The sequence below is a fragment of the Rousettus aegyptiacus genome, unplaced genomic scaffold (assembly GCF_014176215.1).
Source record: "Rousettus aegyptiacus isolate mRouAeg1 unplaced genomic scaffold, mRouAeg1.p scaffold_m13_p_4, whole genome shotgun sequence".
NCBI lineage: Eukaryota > Metazoa > Chordata > Mammalia > Chiroptera > Pteropodidae > Rousettus > Rousettus aegyptiacus.
The window spans coordinates 65,547,491-65,568,825 of record NW_023416307.1 but is presented as its reverse complement, the minus strand read 5'-3'; positions in this window follow the sequence as shown (position 1 = coordinate 65,568,825).

Genomic DNA, 21,335 nt, shown 5'->3' with positions numbered 1-21,335 from the left:
TGCTATTCAGCACAGCTGTCAAACATTCAGATGAAAAAAAAAAAATGCTTGAATAAATAACTCCATTTTGACTACGGCAACTGGCTTACAGTATGCATTTCAGAAGATTCTATAAAGATATTATTTTTGTGCTTCCAAGAGAAAACATAGCTTGGGAGGGTACCTGATAATCAATTAATCAGATTGATCCAATGAAAATTAGCTTTAATAACATTGTTGGCATGAATTATAGCAATTAACTTACGCTCAATAAGTTAAAATACAAATTGTAAAGCCCATTAGTTAGACAAAGAAGAATGCCATTAAACTCTAGAAAAACAAATATTTACTTTGTAAAGCCTTCCTGCAGCCTTCCTGTTGTTTGTGAGAGATGGTATAGAGCAGCAGGACTGAACACGCAGGGATCCTGTTAGTGATAAGAGCCAGAGTAAGAAAGTAAATGTGAAGGTGCATTTCAGTCTCACACATGCTAGCCACTCCTCTTGACTCACAGCTGGAACTGATTACCAGAGAATTCCAGGATGTTCTTCCTATAGAGTACCAGTCAAGGTAAAAGAAAAGATACTTCTTTTGTGGGGGCCTTTTACACATTTAATTCCTGTTATAGAAAGAAACAAATTTTTACATATTCTTCAATTGTTCGATACAAAATTTGTGGAAATAATTTTATGCTGTCTCTAGAAAACAGGAAGATTTTTAATAAAATTTCATTAATTTCTCGACAATTATGTAATAAATCTACATGTGTAAATACTCCATCAAAATGAATGCCTTTTATTATACATATTCATGGAGTAGAATTTGAAATATTTAAACACACACATTTAACATACTCCCAAACACTGTAAGAAATTTGGAGTGCAAAATGGAGCAGAAGATTCCCTAAACAGCAATATATCATTGCTACCAAATAATAGAGTACCAAATAATATTTGAGCTACTATGAACCAAGCACTCTCCACTTAATCTTTTCCCAAGAAATGAGGTAGGTACTAACATTACTCTCAGTGTGCAGATGAAAAACATTAGGCATAAGCTGGTAGGGTGACCTACTGTAGGCCACTCACTTTGAGAGTGGCAGAGTAGATGTAGGGCTGGCCTGGATGCAGAGTCTATCATCTTAACCATTTGACTGTGTCTTAGGGTGAGAACACAAACAATATCCCACCATCAGAGGCTACATGTGTAATTTGTGAGCTGAGTGGCAGGGCATGAGTAGGAAAAGGCACACAAGAGATGAGGCAGAAGCGACAAGCAGAGGTCAAGCCATAAAGAAGCTTGGAATATAAAAATTATAAAATTATTGCTGATGAATCCTATAAAAATTGGTGATAATCATAAAGTTCTTGATTTGATGATATGTGCAAAAAGGTAATAGATAAATCAGAATTGGAGCCTCAGCCAACTTCATCTATTTTCTGTCTTTTGAAAAAATAATTACTATTCAATAGCATTCCTTTGAAAGAGACTGAGAAATAAGAAAGATTTTGTTTAGTTGTAATTAACACCAGTCATCCTTTCATTATTTCCTTAGATGCCAAATAATTCTATCCACACTGTTTTCAGAAGTTTTTGCCAAGTGGTATCCTCACATTACTGACTGTAGTTTCTTTGGGTTTCTCTGTTACATTGTCAAGATCTCCCAGAGTACAAACTGTTCTACATGAACACATGTTTCTATAAGAGCAGTTAGTTCATATTTTCTCTTGCTAAACAAAAACACATCTCATAACCTTACCTACATAGTCAAATTTCCTTCATACTATTGCTCATAGTAGAGTTGCATTCATTTGTGCACACAACTTTTAATGAAGCAACTAATTTTTAGTTCAGAGAACTTGACATAATTGAAGACCGTTGTTTAGCATATCAAAAATTGTGTAAATTCATATGATACATGCATCCTTTCTATACTTTCTTAAAGTGGATGGATGAGTAAATGATAGGTAATAGATGATGATGGTGATGAAGATGATGATGATAGATAGATAGGTAGGTAGATAGATCTCAGAATAGGTTGTTCTTTCTATGTGACCATCTTAATGCAAGCTATACCTGCCCAGAGACCCATTTCTATCTACTATCTCCATACCACAAGCCATTCTACACTAATTCTTGCATATGGCTCTATCCATACTGAGCTGCCTTTCTGGCTTATTCAAGTTACCTGCTAGAATACCTTTCACCATTTTTATTAGTATGTTGTTAACAAATTTCTGTCTTTTTTAACTCAATTTTCCTCAACATGCACATTCTTCCATTTTGTATATGTAAATTTCCAGGTATAGATATAATGTGTCATAGCAGAAATATTCAGTGTCTCCACCTTCCATGATTTTTTTATACATAAAAAATAAGAATAAAATGACTGAACTCGGACAATCCTTCAGAAACATGGCAGAGTGAGAGAGGTCCTCAGATCTCTCCTCTTGAAACAATAATAAGGTAAACATCTAAACTGAATAAAAAACACCCCAACTGCATGCCAGCATGTCTCAGCATGGGATCTGCACATAAGAGCGACCACAGGTCAGAACCCTGAGTGTCGAGCAGTGGACTGGGAGAAATAAAGAAGCTGCCTCTCGCAGCTGCTGGAGCTCCATGCAGGAGGAGGGGGAGGGGAGAAGGTGCAGTGACTTCCCCGATCAGCCTGCCAGGAAGTGCCGAACTTCTAGCAGCCAGCAGCAAGGACCAGTCATCAAGACAAAAAGCAGAGAAACAGGACAGGACTGCAGAGAAACAACAGTTGATTTTTATAGGCCCCAATTGCAAAACCAAGGCTGAGCCACAGACCCCAAATCCAACCCAGAGGGCCCCTCCCCCCATACTCTCCAGGAGCAATCTCTGCGGAGCCCCAAGAGAATCTGAGCAAATGCTACTGGAACTATTCCTGACACTGACAAAGACTCAAATTGAGAGTAACAAGTATGATTAAATATCTACAAAAAAAAAAGAAAAGACATTTAGGCTTCATATAAAGCAAGTGCAATCAGACAAGAGAAAGATATAAAAGGCATCTGAATAGGAATTGAAGAAGTCAAACTGTTACTATTTGCAGATGATATGATTCTCTATATAGAAAACCCTAAAGAATCCACAAGAACACTACTAGAAACAATAAGCAAATACAGTAAAGTTTCTGAATACTAAATCAACATTCAAAAATCCATAGTGTTTCTGTACTCTGATAAAGAAGTGTCAGAAAAGAAGTGGAAAAAATAATTCCTTTTGCAATTGCAACAACAAGAATAAAATATATAAGAATAAATTTAACGAAACAAGTGAAGGACCTAATAATGAAAACTACAAGATCCTATTAAAAGAAATCGAAGAAGATACAAAGAAATAGAAAGATATTCCGTGTTCTTGGATTGGAAGATTCAATATAGTTAAAATGACCATATTACCTAAAGCATTATACAGATTTAATGCAATCCCCATCAAAATCTCATCGGAAATTTTTAAAGAAATAGAACAAAAAGTTATCAGATTTGTATGGGAAAACAAAAGAACCCCAAATTGCCAAAGCCATTCTGAGAAAAAAGAATGAGGCTGGAGGCATCACTCTGACTGACTTCAAATTATACTACAAAGCAACAGTAATCAAAATGGCATGGTATTGGCACCAAAACAGACACACTAACCAGTGGAACAGAATCGAGAGTCCAGAAGTATACTCATATTTATATGGGCAAATAATTTTTGACAAAAAATCCAAAAACATACAGTGGAGAAAGAAAAGCCTCTTAAATAAATGGTTCTGGGAAAATTGGAAGGCCACCTGCAAAGGAATAAAACTAGACTTTTGTCTATCGCCACACACCAAAATTAACTCAAAATGGATTAAGGACCTGAATATAAGACCAGAATCAATAAAATGCATAGGAGAAAACATAGGAACTAAACACAAGGACCTTGGACTTAAAAGATGATTTAATGAATTTGACCTCAAAGACAAGGGAAGTAAAAGCAAAAATAAATAAATGAGACTACATCAAACTAAAGCTTTCTCAGTAAAAGAAATCATCGACAAGGTAAAGAGACAATCAACTCAATGGAAAAATATGTTTGCAAGCAACACCTCTGATAAGGGCCTAATATCAAAAATATACAAAGAACTCATATGACCCAATAACAACAAAAAAACCCCAAACGATCCAATTAAAAAATGGGCAGAGGACCCAAACAGACACTTCTCCCCAGAGGACATACAAATGTACAACAAATATATGAAAAGATACTCAACATTGCTAGCTATTAGGGAAATGCTAATCCAAACCACAAAAAGATACCATCTCACACCTGTTAGAATAACTATAATCAATAGGACAAGTAATAACAAATGTTGAAGAGGATGCAGAGAAAAAGGAACCCTCATACAGTGCTGGTGGGACTGCACATTGGTACAGCCACTATGGAAAACAGTATGGAGATTCCTCACAAAACTAAGAATTGATCTACCATATGATCCAGCAATCCCTCTACTGGGTATTTACCCCAAAGACTTGAATACCCATAACTGAAAAGATATTTGCACACCGATGTTCATAACAGCACTATTCCCAGTAACCAGGACATGGAAGCAACTGAAGTGTCCTACAATAGATGATTGCCTAAGGAAGGTGTGGTGCATATATACAATGGAATATTACTCAGCCATAAGAAGAGATGAAATACTGCCAATTGTGACAACCTGGATGGACCTCGAGGTAATCATGCTAAGCAAAATAAGATAGACTGAAAAAGTTGAAAATCACATGATATCATTTATATATGGGATATAAACTTAAAAGCAACAGATGAACAGGGCAAACAAACAGAGACTCATGGACATGGACAATGGACTAGTGGTTACCAGAGGGTAGGAGGTGGGGGAAGAGGAAAGAGGTAGAGAGGGTAAAGGGGGTCAAATATAGGGGAGTTGAGGGAGGGAGAGGTGGGTAAAGAGGATCAAATATATGATAGCTGAGGGAAAATGAACTCTGGGTGGTAATCACACAATAGGATATATAGATGCCAAATTATAATGTACACCTGAAAATTATATAATTGTAATTGTAAAAAATATAAAAATAATAAAATAATAAAATTAAAAAAAATTTTAAATGGCTGAACACCACTTATGATGGGCATAGACAAAAATTTATTCAAATTTTATTCAAAAATTATTCTTGAAAGAATCAAGAAACCATGAGCCTCTTCTATCTGGTGTCTACTTTGATGAAAATTCATTCATACATGATGACTCGTTCCTCCATCGGTCTTATTCTGACAAGTTAGAGCAACACTTTGTCAACTACTAGGAAGAACAAATACTGAAGCAAGGAGTATTTTCAGACTTTTCCTCTTAGTCGTGTAGGGAATTATACTCCAGTAAATACAATATATTCTGAAATTTTTTCTGATTTAAAGTTTCTGACACAGCATGATATGGCTGATTGTGCCAATGAATTTTCCCCCTTAAGTCAAGAAAAACTGCACAACAATAATTACCTAATTAAGATTTGCATAATTATGATTACTAAATTTCAAGAGAACTGTTGTAGTAACATAACAGTATAACAATTTGTCTAAGGCCAATTAAGTTGTGTTTCCTTTCTGCTATACTTTATTTTAATCCAAAAGAGCAATAAACAGGATATGTCTAGTTGATGATTTAATTAACTGCAGTATATTAAAAATTAAAAATTGTTATGATGCTGAAAATCTCAATACTCTTCAAGGCTGGAATGACTCTATTCCTTATTCTCTAAAAGTTTAGGATTTTCACAAGTAAGGCTGTTTTCCAAAATGAGATTAACACACAACAAAATTTAATGATTCTGAATGTTTGTTTAAAAATTGAGAAACAGAAAGAATTGGAAAAAGTTACTTTTACTGAAATGGAAAGGTTTAGTTTAATATCTTTGAAAGTCGTACTGAAAAGCAGCAATGCAAAGCTGAAACTCCATTTACCTTCTTAAATGGACAGAAGTATTCAAGGACATAGGAAAGGGTCAAAGAAGGTATGAGATAGATTTTGTTGAAGGTTTTTGATTCGTGTAGTTTAAAAACATTGTAAGACTATTCTTAAAGAGAAAGGCAAGGGAAAAAAGGATGTTAAAATTTTCAGTGTTTCATTGTCCAAAATCAAAGGCAAATGACACAATGGAGGAAAACCCAGAAAAATATTGATTCATAGTGGACCAATTACAATAATAAAAATATGAAAACATTTTCTTGTTCTTTTGCTATGACTTAGTTTAAAGAATACACTGGTTTCATATCTGCCAAACATGTGATCATACAATCAATCACTCATGTTTTACAATAGCAATACATGGTCTACAAAACTGTCAATATCCACACCTATCCACTCTTGGTTGAAACTTTTATTCTTTTTCCCAATGTTTATAATCACTATTAAGTTAATTCTCTTTTAAGAGATAAATCGGCATAACATTTCTTTTTGACCTCTATGTGGTGATACATTCAGTTAAAAAACTATCACCAAAATTTCCTATTAAATTCAAGAAAATTGCATTCACTTTCTTTAGAACCACCGCTGTTTAACATTTCACAAGGATGATGGGTTCAAACAGTTTTACAAAGCTGTCATCCATGACATTTTAAAGAGATTTGCCCTGAGCATTTCAAGCTATGGAAAAACTTTGATATTTAACTAAAATATCATCCAATAAATGGTTCCTACTCTAATCTTTTTATCATTTTTTTAACATCTAAGACCTCTCTAAGCATTTATTTTCTCTTTAGAAAATAGAAAACTATTCTTCTAGATCAGTAATTCTCTCCCCACCTGCCCCCACCCCCCTCTTTCAACATCTATTCACATGCACAGTAATCATAGACCCAGGCATTCTAGATTCGAGCTGTAAACTCGAGGTAATACACATTTGCTAATATGGGCTAAAAGTAGTTCTCACAACTCTCAGAGACGAATATGCGAGAACTGATGTCCTTGATTATCACCACTGGAATCTAGCAAATGTTCAGGGCCTTTCACAAAGAAACTCTACTCTCATTTTTTTCTCCCCTTAATATTTTGACTCAGAATATGTGAGAAGAAGACAATGCCCACTGTTATGGGCGATTGTCATCTTCACTGATTCCCCAAGCAGAAACTTCATTTCCAGATGCCTAAATGGGTTTTTGAAAAAGAAATTACCAAGATTGGTAATTTTTATTTTGATTAGAACTAAAATGTCTTTCCCTCTATACCACTAAACTGGTCTTTATTATTTCTTTCATTCTAAAGACCCCTGGATAACCTGGATTTCTTTCTAGAATTCCTTACTTTTACTTACAGTTACTTCAGGTTATCTTTGCCTTTCTCAAACCTAAACAACTCTGGCTTCTGTATAAAATTTTAAGATTAAATAATTTTCATCTACTGTAGATTAGTATTATTAAGAACACTTATTTAACATACGTAAAACATTTTTAAATGACTAGATTATAAAATGCTTAATTTTAAATTATGTGGTCAAAAGCCAGTATTTTACATTTTTGTGTTTACTATTAAAGGTTTTCTTCCTATGGGAAGAAGTTCTAAGTGTTTACTGTGGTTCCTTTCCCTAAGGCAACCTCTTGTTTGTCAGGACCTCTGCATTTCTTTCTTGCCTCAAGAAAACAATCTTTTTTAGTGACAAGGTAAAAACAAAACAAAACAAAACAGACAAACAAACAAAAAAACCCTGCGATTAGAGAAAGCAAGTAAATAAACCATCTTCAAAACAATTATAGAATTTCAGGAATGATATTTGAATAGTTCTTATATTGGGGCATATTTCTAATAGTTTCTTATTTTGAGTTAGGAATTTAAAATCTCTCAATTTAAATTCTGAAATCAAAAGAAATGGGGCACCAAAGAATACAGAGGTTTAGAGTTCAGCAGTTTTTCATACAAACTATTTTCAGATATACAGACTATTTTAAAACTATTTTATAACTTTGTGTTTAGCCCATAAAACTTAAAACTCCAATTTAAGACTTATAAGGGTTATAAAAAGGATACTATTGAAATGAAGATGTAAAATCCAAACCTAAACCTTTCTAATTATCGTCATTAAAGAATCAATGGTATTTTATTTTAATGATCCTAAATCTATGGGACTTGATCAAGATTAAGTTTCATCACCAGTTTATAGGTAATCACAATGACATAGCAATTCAAAATGACTTTTGTCAATTTTGAAAAAACAATGTGGGATTTTGTTTACATAACCAAACTTATACTAAAGGTCCTTGATAAAGGCAGTAAGTGCTTAAAACTATAAATGTTAAAAAATATCAAAAATAGCAATCCATCAATGATATTGTTAACATTGGGATGATCTAAAATCCATCATTGCCCCGGTGGCACTGAGGGGTCCTCAGTTCTTTATACTGATGCAGTAAAGAATTACAGATCAGAGAGATTTAGGAAAAGTAAGATTTATTGAAAATGTTTCAAAAAAGAAACGGGCTATGCCAAAGAAGGCTGAAGCCTTGTGGAACTCGGACTGTGAGTCTTATGTTGGCTTCTGGGTGTGTGTTTACAGATGATTGCCATGTGAGGTCATTTTCATTGACATTTGGCTGTTATAGAACCCTTTGCCTACTGCACACGTGGTTACCCAGAATCCAGTCTGTTATAATTAGATTCATGAACTTCCGGGAATATGTATGATATTATAATGAGGGCATAATGAGGCTAAGGTTACAGAAGGTTAGTGTAGTACTCACTGCACAAGCACTTGTGGCTGGACCAAACCGGTGGCTATTTTATTGTTTTTTACTCCTTTGTGCCTCAGAATGTAGGGGTAATTTTTAACCCTAAAATGAGTATTTCAGGGAAGTCCTAAGTAAGGTCTCTGGGAGGGGCCTTCATTCCATAGTCACTCATGTCTACTGTGGGTCCCAGGTCTGGCTGTGGTCCAGATATGCAGCTAGGGATAGGACTCCAGATTTAAAATGTTACATTAATGTAGTAAGGCTCCTCCACCTAACTTATGCAAGTATGACAGTTTATTGTTTATTACACATGTGTGGTAGAATGCCACTATTGTTCTCTGACAGATATAAAGCCCACGCGGTTCCCTAGGGCAGAAGCGCGCTCCCCACAATAAAGTTGGTGCCTACCATTTCATTCCCATGTCGGCTCTTTGTGTAGTCTTTCAACTGGGTGTCTCACCACCGAAGGCTTCCCTTCTTGATCAGCTCAGCGCTGGCACGTGGCATAGCCAGTAGGATGGGGTGAGTACGGCCCCCAGCGCTCCGGACTGTCCCCGTGTAGAAGATACCTGGATGCAGGACATGTGGCCGCCCACCTCCCAGTGGTATCCCGTGCAGCGTATCTGGCTGGCTACATGGACATCCCCAGCGGATTGGGATGGAGTGAAGCCACGTCCAAAGGACATCCAGAAAGCCCTGGAATTGCTAGAGCTAAATGTCCCCACCACTCACTGGGAGGCAGCAGGTCGAGTGGCCTGGATGTTCCTGGCAGTGCTGCAGCAGGCCAGCCTGGAGGTTCAGGACAAGGCTCAGCAGGTGCAACAATCGAAAGGACAGGAAGAAGCGCTGGAAAGGCAGCTGGCTGCAGCAGAACACATGCTGCAGCGCTCTGATGGGTCGCTGCCATCATTCCGGTCTGGGAGTCCATCGGCGATAGCATGGCAGGTGTGTCCAGAGATACAGCAGCAGGTTGAAGTAGAGCAGCCGTTGGGGAACGGGGACAAGCTGGCGGAGCCCCCTAGGCTAAAAAGCACACCACTTTGATCCAGTACGTCCCCACGGAACTCCGGGACCTGACGAAACAGGTATGGCAGAGAGCCGGGGACCAATGTATAGTCAATTTCACAGTTGTGGGATGACGAGACTGAAGGGGCTGAATTATCTCTGGAAGAAGTGGCTCAGCTGGCTTCTGTAACAGAGATACTGTCCCTCAGACAGCACCTCCAGAATGTGGCACATAAGGCGCGGGGTGCAGGCAACCACTCCCTCATTAACTGGCTCATGTCGGCTGCACGGACGGTGTTGGCCAACCCTGGGGAGCTGCCAGAGACAGTGAGCAGATGGACCGCGTACTTAGATCTGGTCCAGATAATTCAGGAAATGGGCATACAACAGATAATGTTTTGCGCACAGTGCACTTGCCCCAATGAGGAGGTATTTACAACCCATATGAAGGACTTGCTGGTACCTTTGGCACCATGGCAGCACTGCTGGCCCCTTACGTGAATAGGCAGATTGACGAGGTAACGTCAGCCATGGCAAGGTTGGGGGGATGTGCAAGTGAAATGCAAGGAGCATTCTACCCAAGTGCGTTCTGCACTCCCAAACCAGCTAGTGCATGAATAGAGGCGTGGCCAAAAGTGGGGGTTGGGGGGGGCAGGGCAGCATTCAGCCCAATAGGCCCTGAAAGTGAGCCACGGGCAAATGTGGTTTGATCTCCTTGCATCAGGGGTCACTGCAGGAAAGACTGAGCAGCAACCTAATGAAGTGCTGCTGGCACTGTGGAATCAGCTGTGCCCTGACCAGCAGTTCACTCCTATTCCTGGGAAAGCCACAATCCATGAGGTGCGCCTGGCCGATTATCTTCCTGATTACGGATTCAGCTGGGATACCCGGTTGGGGAGGTGCCGGTTGACCTGAGGTCGCCTGCGGAATTGACTATACTTTGGTCCCCCGCAATGTGCAGAGGGTATTAACACTCATGGACACTGGTGCTGACAGCACCCTGTTCTATGGGAATCCGGACAAGTTTCCCAGGTCCACTGCAACCATGGGGGCCGAGTCATTTGCCAGCGGAAGGTCCCTACCACATTGAGTATTGGCAGATTGCCGCTTTGGACATAGCAAGTGTACATATCACCCATACAGGAGTACATTTGGGGGACTGATGTTTTGCAAAGCTTAACTAAACACCACTGCTGATGAATTTCACCTTGATATCCAGGTGGTGAAAACTATTAACCAGGGATGTCCACACCATGCCCTGTTGGTGTTGCCACAGGCTACATGGGTAGCGAATACAAAGCAGCACCGCCTGCTCAGTGGCCATGGGGAAATAGGATGCACCATCCTGAAGCTGAAAGAAACCTGTGTCATTCCTCCTACTCATAGCCCATACAACTCCCCGGTGTGGCCAGTAAAGAAGCCTGACAGCTCCTGGCGCATGGCAGCTGACTATCAGGAGCTGAACAAGGTTATCCCACCCCTGCATGCCGCCATACCTAATGTCACGGACATCATGAACCAGCTGTCACATGAACTTGGACGATACCATTATGTAGTGGACTTGGCAAACACCTTTTTCTCTATTGCCATATCCCCAGAAAGTCAAGAACAGTTTGCCTTCACCTGGGAAGGGCGACAGTGGACATTCCTCATCCTTCCCCAGGGCTATGTGCACAGCCCTACCTTACACCACAGTCTCATGGCTCAAGATTTAGCCACATGAAAACAACCACCCTCAGTGTACTTGTATCATTATATTGATGATATACTGCTAACCTCTGATTCTGTTACAGAACTAGAAGCAGTGGCTACCAGCCTGTGAGAAACTCTTGCCAACTGGGGTTGGGCAAGTCCAAGGACAAGGTCCAGGGACTTGGGATCTCTGTCAAATTCTTGAGAGTTGTCTGGTTGGGTAAGACCAGAGGCCATGATTGATAAGATACAGGCATATCCCCATCCAGAAACAGTGAAGCAGCTCCAAACTTATTTGGGACTTCTGCAGTTTTGGAGAGTGTTCACTCCTCATTTAGCCTCCTCGATGCAACCCCTGCACCGTCTAGTGTGATGGGGTGCTCAATGGGATTGGGCCCCCAAGATAGAAGATGATTTTAAGGCTACAAAGCAAACTGTAGCACAAGCCCAAACTACCCATAGTAGATCCAGCCTTCCCATCCATGCTTACGGTGCAGGTACATAGGGCTTGTGGCAGAAGCACAATTCCCAGAAGGTGCTGAAAGGTTTCTGGTCCCAGTTATGAAAAGGCACAGATGCACAGTATTCTCTGATAGAGAAGCAACTGGCTGCCATATATGCAGCTTTTCTGGCCAGTGAAGCCATCATTGGCCCTAATCCGATAACCGTGCAATCCACATATCCCGTGGAGGGATGGCTGCAGTCTTAGGTGAAGACTCCCCATATGGGAATTGGACAAACCCCTACACTGACCAAGTGGAGGGCATACCTGGAGCAGTGGGTGCAGTTGTCTGTAAGCCCCCTGTCAGGTCAACTGTGCTCCTTATTGGGACCAGTGCAGTTTCAAGCAGAGCTCCTGGTGGAACCTACTGAGACGGTACCAAGTAATTCTACAAAACCACATGGCCCTTGACATTCTAACTGCTGCCCAGGGTGGCACTTGTGCCCTACCCCATGCAGAATGTGGTGTCAACATTCCTGATCATGCCAAGAAGGCACAGGTAGCTCTCCAAGAAATGAATGCTGAAGTCCAAGCCATCCATGCCCTGGGAGAAGACCCCTGGACAACTTAGGGTCCTCCTGGTAGTGAACAGTAGCCATCCTTATAGCCTGTAACCCGGTAGTATTTTGTTGTTCTTTATATTGTTGTTGTTGTAGATTGTGGGACTAAGGTAGGGCCCTCCGGGCCAGATCACACAACACAACTGTAGGGGTAAAGTGTGGGTCCCAGGTCTGGCTGTGGTCCAGGCTTGCGGCTAGGGATAGGACTCCAGATTTAAAATGTTATATTAATGTAGTAAGGCTCCTCTGCCTAACTTATGCAGGTATGACTCAGCTTATTGTTTATTACACATGTGTGGTAGAATGCCACTATTGTTCTCTGACAGATATAAAGCCCACGCGGTCGCCTAGCGCAGAAGCATGCTCCCTGCAATAAAGTTGGTGCCTACCATTTCATTCCCATGTCAGCTCCTCATGCATTCTTTCAATTGGATATCTCACCACTGAATCCTTCCCTTCTTGATCAGGTCAGAGCTGAAATCTACCTAACTACCTAACAATATGTTTGCTATCTTATGAGATAAAATATTAATTCAAGCACATCATTGATAGATATTAAAGGTAACCTTCATTTTTTGTCATGTCTTCTTTTGTTAGAAAAATGCGATCTACCTGAAAGATGTTTCTATTTATCAAAGGAAATTTATAATTTTTCATACCCAATTACTATTCATAAAATATTATAGTTTCTTATTTCTTCTTCCATCAGATAATTAATGGCAATCTATTACATAAACTCTATGCCTTATAGTATTTACAGTCTAGTGCTGATGGGCAATTATTAAAGGGCATGAGGGTAATTTAAAACAAGTACATAGAGTGGTATATGAGACTTTAAGAAGATACCGTTAACCTTAATTAAGGGGCAGCAAAGGGTTCATGGAAGAATTGGAAATCTGAAAAAAAAAAAAAATAACAGTTAGGTAGGTGACAGGTTAGGAAAATATCTGATAGAATAAATAGCATAAACATCATATAGGAGGGTCAGGAAGAAACACAGAGACAGAGAGACAGAGACAGAGAGATTGATTAGATCTGAGGAAGGAAGTAAAACAACACAATAATATATGAAACTAGAGAGGAAGCCAGTGGCCTCAATATAGAAGAGCTTCCACACCAAGTTGAGCTAATGGTTTCGCCTTTATCGCTAACATCAATGAAGGAATGTGGCAGGATAAGTTTTGTGGTGTACAAATGAGGACTATAGCTGCTTCTGTGACTATTAGCCTGCCTGCAATGTAAAGAATGCATTTGAAGGAAACAATCCTGGATATAAGACCATTTGCAAGTCTGTTGCCAAAATCTAAGGAAAAGGCAAAGTGGCCTCAACGGGAGTGCCTGTGCATATAGAGAGATATTTATAGAGAAATTATTTCATGTGATTTGTGGATTCATTGATTTGAGAAAGTAAGGATGATAAAGGAATCAAAAATAACTCCTCTTTGACTTAGGCGAAGTGTATATAGAGGTGATATTAACCGAGAGCACAAAATGGTGCACCTTTGATGGTGCAAAAATGATTTTATTTTGGTATATGCTATATTTGAGATGTCGTTGCATGACTTATGTGAACATTATAAAAGAGATCTTTAGGATTCACAGGGAAAATAATCTCAATCACCCAGGAGGAGGAAAGGGCTAAGAAGAGAACCCGAGAAACCTTAATAACTAAGGGAAGCATAGAGAATAAAAATCTGAAAAGGAAATTGACATGACGTGATCAGACACTTAAGAAATATAAAACAAAGCAGTATAATGTCATGGAATCCAAAGAAAGCTGACACCATATTAGGTCGGCAAAATAATATCCAAGTACTAATCCTCAGAAACTGTGAATATGATACCTTACATGGCAAAAAGAACTTTGCAAGTATGATCAAGTTAAAGATCCTGAGATAGGAGATTTTACTAGATTATTTTCTAAATAAACCCAATGCAATCATTAGGAGTTTTATAAGAGGTAGACAGAAAAGACGGAGTCAGAAAAGGAGATATGAGGATAAAAACAGATAATAAAAGAAAAATGAGCAGAGGAAAACCAATGATTTCTAGAAACTGGAAAACATCAGGAAATGGATTATCCCTGGAGAAAAGGAACACAGGTCTGTCAATTCATTTCAGACTTCTGAACTTTAGGACGTTAAGGTTATAAATTTATGTTGTTTTAAGCCACTAACTTTGTAGTAATTTGTTAAAACAAGGAGAAATTAATGCATTACATAAGGGTTGAATTTAGCAGTACAGAATTCAATGGCAACTTTTCAAAGAGAAATATTCTTTAAAGGAAAAGTTGTGAGGTTGAAGTGTTTTGAGAGTAAATGATTTTTTTGGACCTTTTATTATGTCTCTGCTCTTAGTGTTTCAGATTGCTACATTCTTCAGCTCCAAGTCTGCATTATATAAGGCAAAAAGAAAACCACTACTAAATGTTTTTTGGGTCTCAAGATTCCTAACTGGTCTGCCTTCCTCTTTCCACCTCTCAGAGATTTTTCATGTTTGTTTTATATAATGTCCAGGGATTTTAGTTGTACCTAGCAGAAGATATAAGGAGGAAACATCTTAAATTCATTTTTTAGATTTTAATTTAAAAATTCTTGTTTATCTGTGTTTTTTGAAATTTTTCCATTGGACATGAATTAAAACTTGTGTTTTAAATAAATGTGTTTTTACAAATATCATGACTAGAGTGGCACTTTACATATCACGTAATAATCAATATACAAAGTGAAATTTATTTTGCATAAAATAAAAATTTGAAACAAACACTATACAGGATTGGAGGCATTTATTATATATTTTTATTTTTTTAAGTCATCAAAGACATGACATTTTTTAAAAAATGTATCTTACACAAGGTCATTTTCAAAATTCTTAACTAGTAGGGTGCAGGGAGATACTATTTGGAGTTGCTGCCCAGCAGTCAGATAGGACTGGCTGGTACAACACAGTGGGGCATATCAGCCTTGATTCTGAAGAGAAACTGATAAAAACCCTAAGAAAAAGTGTTCAATGGACAACTACTTTTGAGAATTAATGCTTACTATTTCCTCTTGGGAATTCTTATCAGGAAAAAAATATATCCTTAACTTCATTAAATCCAGATTTTTATTTTTTCATAAAATTACTTTCTCATGAAAGTTTTTATTTTTCTGGCCACACCTATTCGCAGCCTTTAGAATACACGTTTCAAATGCTCTCTCGAGTGCTTTTATGCTAAACTATTTTTCTGTCAAACCACTTCTTATTCACATCCATTTCTACCAGTAGATAGTTATTGACTTTCAGATAGAACTGATTCTGCTTAATGACTTATTCTATATTCTAATGCATTTAAGAAAAGAGACATCAACACTTCCCTGGGCCTGTCGATATGTTCATTTGTTAGATCCATATCAGCAATAAATAAAAGCATCATATTAGTAAAAGGTGGAAAAGATTGAAGAAATAGGTTTAGCGCTAAAGCCGCATACTGATTTTCTGTAGAGTCATCTCTTATCAATTGGTAGGACTTCTTCGTTGAATTCTACAGTTGGATCTTGGCTCAGACAGAAACTGCAATCAATGTTAACTAGTAATACCTGCCATGATCACAAGGTGAATAAATGAAGACCTGCATGCTAAGTTTTATGTATATATATTTTATGGAATAAGGTTGAATAAGAATTATGTTGCATGCTGGTCTAATTCTTACTTTATTATGAAAAGATGTTTTGTTTTCAGAAAGAAAACGTAATTTAGAAATTTTCTCAAGCATTTGGCTACTAGAGTTGAGATGGGAACCTACTGCCTGAGAATAAAATCTATGCTGTTTTCACCAGAGTGTATTATGACATTTAGATAATCCATGAAAAATGTGTAATGAGATACTTCTAGGGTAATTATATTGAAAAAGAGCATTTGCAAATTAAAAAAAAAAGTAATATGCAATTTCAACTTATTACTAAACATACGGTAAGTAGTCAATTGATTCTCATCATTTTCAAAATAATATTAACATGTCATAAAAATAAGCATTAAAATATTGTTATGAAATGTTATATTTACATATGGCCTGGGATATACATATTTAACTCAATTATAAGTGAATTCAAATGCTTTCATAAAGATCAGAGAAATAGTAATGTAAGCGCCAGAGAAACAAGCAGTGAGTAGGCCTAAAGCTGCAGGCCTTCTTGCTCTAGGTCCAGAAGGAAGCAGAAAAAGGATGGGAGACTAAGGATTTAAAAGGAAGGGAGTCACAGATGGTATAATTGAGAGAACTCAAAATTACCTACCTAAAATTTGTATTACTTGATGAGAATACAGCCAAGTGGTTGGTTATAAGATGAATATATAAAAATCTTTTTTGTGTTTTTATATCCCATCAATAAACAATTAGAGAAAAGCCTAGTAAAACTAATACAAACAACATCAACAAACACTGTAAGGGTTTCTAGAATATATCTAACAAATGTCTTTTAAACTCTCATATAGAGAAAATTATACAAGTATTAAAAGACATTCCAAATGATGAACTAATGAAAGCATAAGCTATATGTGTGAATGAAGAGGCATTTTATTTTTTTAAATTTATTTATTTAAATTAGTTTCAAGTATACAGTACATTGGTTAGATATCTATAAGGTTCATAAAATGATTCCTCCAATTGCTCCCTCCCTCCTCTGGCCATAGTATTAATGCTAACTACATTTCCTCTTCCATGCTCCCCGTACCCAACTATCAGCTTCTACTTTGTACTTCTTTAACCCTTCACCCCATTCTCTCGGCCTCCCAACCCCCGTCCCCTCTGTCCATCACCAAACTGTCCACTATATTTGCGTCTTGTTTGATCAGTTTGTTCTTTTCGTTCCTTAGATACCGCATATATGTAAAATCATATGGTATCTATCTCTCTCTGCCTGATTTATTTCACTCAGCATAATAACCTATAGGTCCATCCATGTCATTGCAAATGGTAGGATTTTGTTTTTTGTAATATTCAATTGTATATATGAACCAAAATTTCTTTATGCAATCATCCGTCGATGGGTATTTAGGTTGCTCTCATATCTTGGCTATTGTAAATTGTGCTGCTGTGAATATTAGAGTGCATATATCTTTATGAATTATTGCTTTGATTTTCTTTGGATAAATACCCAGAAGCGAAATTGGTGGGTCAAAAGGCATACCTATTTTTAATTTGTTGAGGAACCTCCATACTGTTTCCCATCGCGGCTGTACCAATTTGCAATCTCACCAACAATGTATGAGGGCTCCCATTTATCCACATCTTCGCTAACACTTGTAAGTTTTCGATTTATTGATGATAGGCCATTCTGACATGTGTGAGGTGATATCTCATTGTGGTTTTAATTTGCATTTCTCTGATGATTAGAGACCTTGAGCATATTTTCATATGTCTATTAGCCATGTGTATTTCCTCTTTGGAGAAGTATCTGTTAGGTCTTCTGCCTATGTTTTAATTGGATTGTTTTTTTTTGTTGTTGTTGTTGAGTTGTATAAATTCTTTATATATTTTGGATATTAACCCCTTATCAGATGTATTATTAGCAAATATCTTCTCCCAGTTGGTTGTGCTTTTGTTTTGATGATGGTTTCGTTTGCTATACAAACACTTTTTAGTTTGATGTAGTCCCATTTGTTTATTTTTTTCTTTTGTTTCCCTTGCCCGAGGAGATATATCTGAAAAGAAATTCCTCTTAGTAATATCAGGAAGTTTACTGCCTATGTTTTCTTCTAAAAATTTTATGGTTTCAGGTCTTACATTTAAATCTTTAATCCATTTTGAGTCTATTCTTGTATATAGTGTAAGAAGGTGGTCCAGCTTTTATTTTTATTTTTTTGCACGTATCTGTCCAATTTTCCAAAAACTACTTATTGAAGAGACTGTCTTTACCCCATTGTATGAAGAAGCATTTTTTAAAAAATGTCAGATCTCTTCCAATTGACCTAAAGGTTCAATACAATCCCAAACAAAATCATCTCAGGATTTGTTGTAAAATTTATTAACTGATTCTAAAATGTTTATAGAGAAGCAAAGAGCCAAGTACCTCCAAACACTTATAAATAGAAAGAATAACAAAGGCAGACTTACCCTCAGTGAAAACAGAGTTTATTATAATGCTAGATGAATTAAGACAATGTGTTATGTTAAAAAAAAAAAAAAAAAAACTACTCAAAGAAACAAACTAGAGATTTCAGAAATAGGTCCATATACAAATAGAAACAACAAATGAGAGAGGTGGCATTTCAGATCACTAGGGAAATGAGGTTCTCTTCAATTTTTGGTGATAACACAAATCAATTCACATGAATTCATGACTTAAATGTGAAAAACAACATTTTAGGATTTCTGTAAGAAAATATAAAGGAATACTTTTCTATCCTATAATTCAAAGATGATTTTTTAGGCATTATGAGGTTAACTATCAAAAATTTAAATTCCACATTACTTCATAATGAGTCATACAAATGTATACACTAAAACTTTAACCAATATGATTGCTTTTTACATTATAAGGCAGATACCACAATGAGCTGATTTCAAAACATTTTCAATAATAAACAATTTGCAGAGCGAATAACTCAATTAATAAAGGTAATCTATAAATATTAAATAATTATTCTCTAGAAAAAGTAAATTAACTCATTTGAGAGGCATGAATAATAATTATAGAAAAAAAGACTAATGTAAAATAAAATTGGTATTTTTCTTTTTGTTGTTGTTGCTGTTATAACATCAAGTATCTATTTTCTTTTCAGACCAATTTTTCTATTCTAAAAAATTCCAACTCTCTAAATAAAATACACCTCAACCCAAAAATCACTCTTCTAAACAAGCCAACAATTTAAGCAAGGATAGAATAGGAGAAAAGTAATACCTACCTTCTTCTTCTACTGTATTCAAAGCATTTTTTTATATTATCAAATGTTATTACTACAGAATTTGGATCTTCTCCTTTTATAAAAGTTCTGGAAATTTTGCCTGTGCATTTAGCCATCAAGTTGGATAAAAGCAACCGAATTCCTTTAGTTCGTTAAAACTTTCCTGGGTCGTTCAAACCTCGCTGACCATAATCATTGCTGAATAACTCGACATCTAGTCCTTAGAAATAAACCTAAGTAGTGTATGTATATATAAGCTGTTAGTGTTTTCTTTAGCACTCCGGTGACAATTCCCTACAAATAATAAGAGAGAATATGTTGGAAAGAGATTATCTCTTGTCTCAAACTCATGAGTCATTAACATTACATATCTGAACAGTTTTGTAAGCATAGTTATTTGCAGAATATAGACATATATAGTTACAGTCTGTCTTATTTGTTTTCTGCTTCTTTAAGAGTTTTCCAATAATAGCAAATGGTCACAGAAATGTTCAAAAAGTGACCTTATGAATAGTAGTTTTCAATCTCTTAATTTTTAAAAAGCAGCACATATCAACAAATGTGTTTAGTTCAAAAATGAGTCTTTACAAATAATATTCTCAACTCATGGATTTTGGTAACATATCCCAGTTATATTTCTTTCAAACTTTTCCATCTTATTACTTATACCAAAATCAATCTAAAAACTTAGATAGCATTGGTCTTCCTTCCAGCAGTGTTGATTAGTACTTTAAAAGAAGTGTAGATTAAGAACTAATATTTCAAAATGCTGGTTGTTAAATTAGTCTCATGTGCAGTTTGCTTAATGATTTGCCAAACATTGAAAAGCAAGTAGAGTTGGTAGACTGGTGGTCATTAGTACTCTTATGCTCAGCTTTGTCATGTTTTGTACATCGAGCAAAAAAAGTCAATTTTGCATAACTCTTCCCAAATAGATTGTAAACTCCTCAAAGGCAGGACTATTTTTTTCCAATGTTGCTTCCCTTATACTGCCTTGTGCTTAGTTGGCTCTGTATTATTAATTGGGAAAAGAAAATTAAAATGAAAATTAAGATTGTACTGTGACCTAAAACAGTGGATAGAATTGACATTTTTGTGAAACTGTCTTTACTTCCACCCTCTTCAATTACACTATATGCAAAAACACTGTTCAAGTTCATGAATTTAAAGAAGTCCCCTTAAATGCAAATAGCTATTCTTTCAGGCTCCATATGGTCACCAAATAAATTATTCCTGAGGCTTTGTTTAAAACATTCAAAAATAAAAATTGGAGAGAATTTTTAGTTTCTCTTTCTAAAATGATTGCACAAAAAAATTTTGATCGAATCATTTGGGTTATCGGCCCTTTACAAAACAGTCACAGAGGCATGGTTTCATATTGAATAAGCTGTTTGGGGCTTTGATTCCTTTTTGAGTCAAGTTGTTTAGTATTTTAAGTTTTATTTTTTTGTGGTAAACAAGAATGCCCTCCTGCCTTAAAAAGATAAATTGAGTTTTGTTTTCTTTGTTTCATATCTTGCAGCTGTGCCTTTGGAGTAAAAGCTGTTACTGCATCTTTTTACTGTGTAGTAAGTCCCTTGGGCTTTCACCAGTGGACCTGTGCATAAGCAAATATCTCTAAATATAATCTAGAACTGGTATTAGCTTACCTAAGGATATCCCTTCTTTATACTGTAACATCTTCAAAAGAAACACGGATACAGAAACTAGAGGCTGTAGTGCTCAACAAGATAGACTTCGCCTGCTAGACTTAATCAAACATTATAAATTCTATAGACTTTTCTGTATCAATAGCTTTTTAAAAATTAAAAAAAAAAAATTAAAAAAAAAAAAAAAACCATCTCCAGAAATAAGATGACAGTGAAAAGTATGCTGCTTCTATGATTGCTTGCCACAGAATTCATTAGATTCTGGTCTGCATTCTTTCAACATCATTTACAGCTACAAGAAAAACCAACAGCACCTCCAACAGAAAAAAA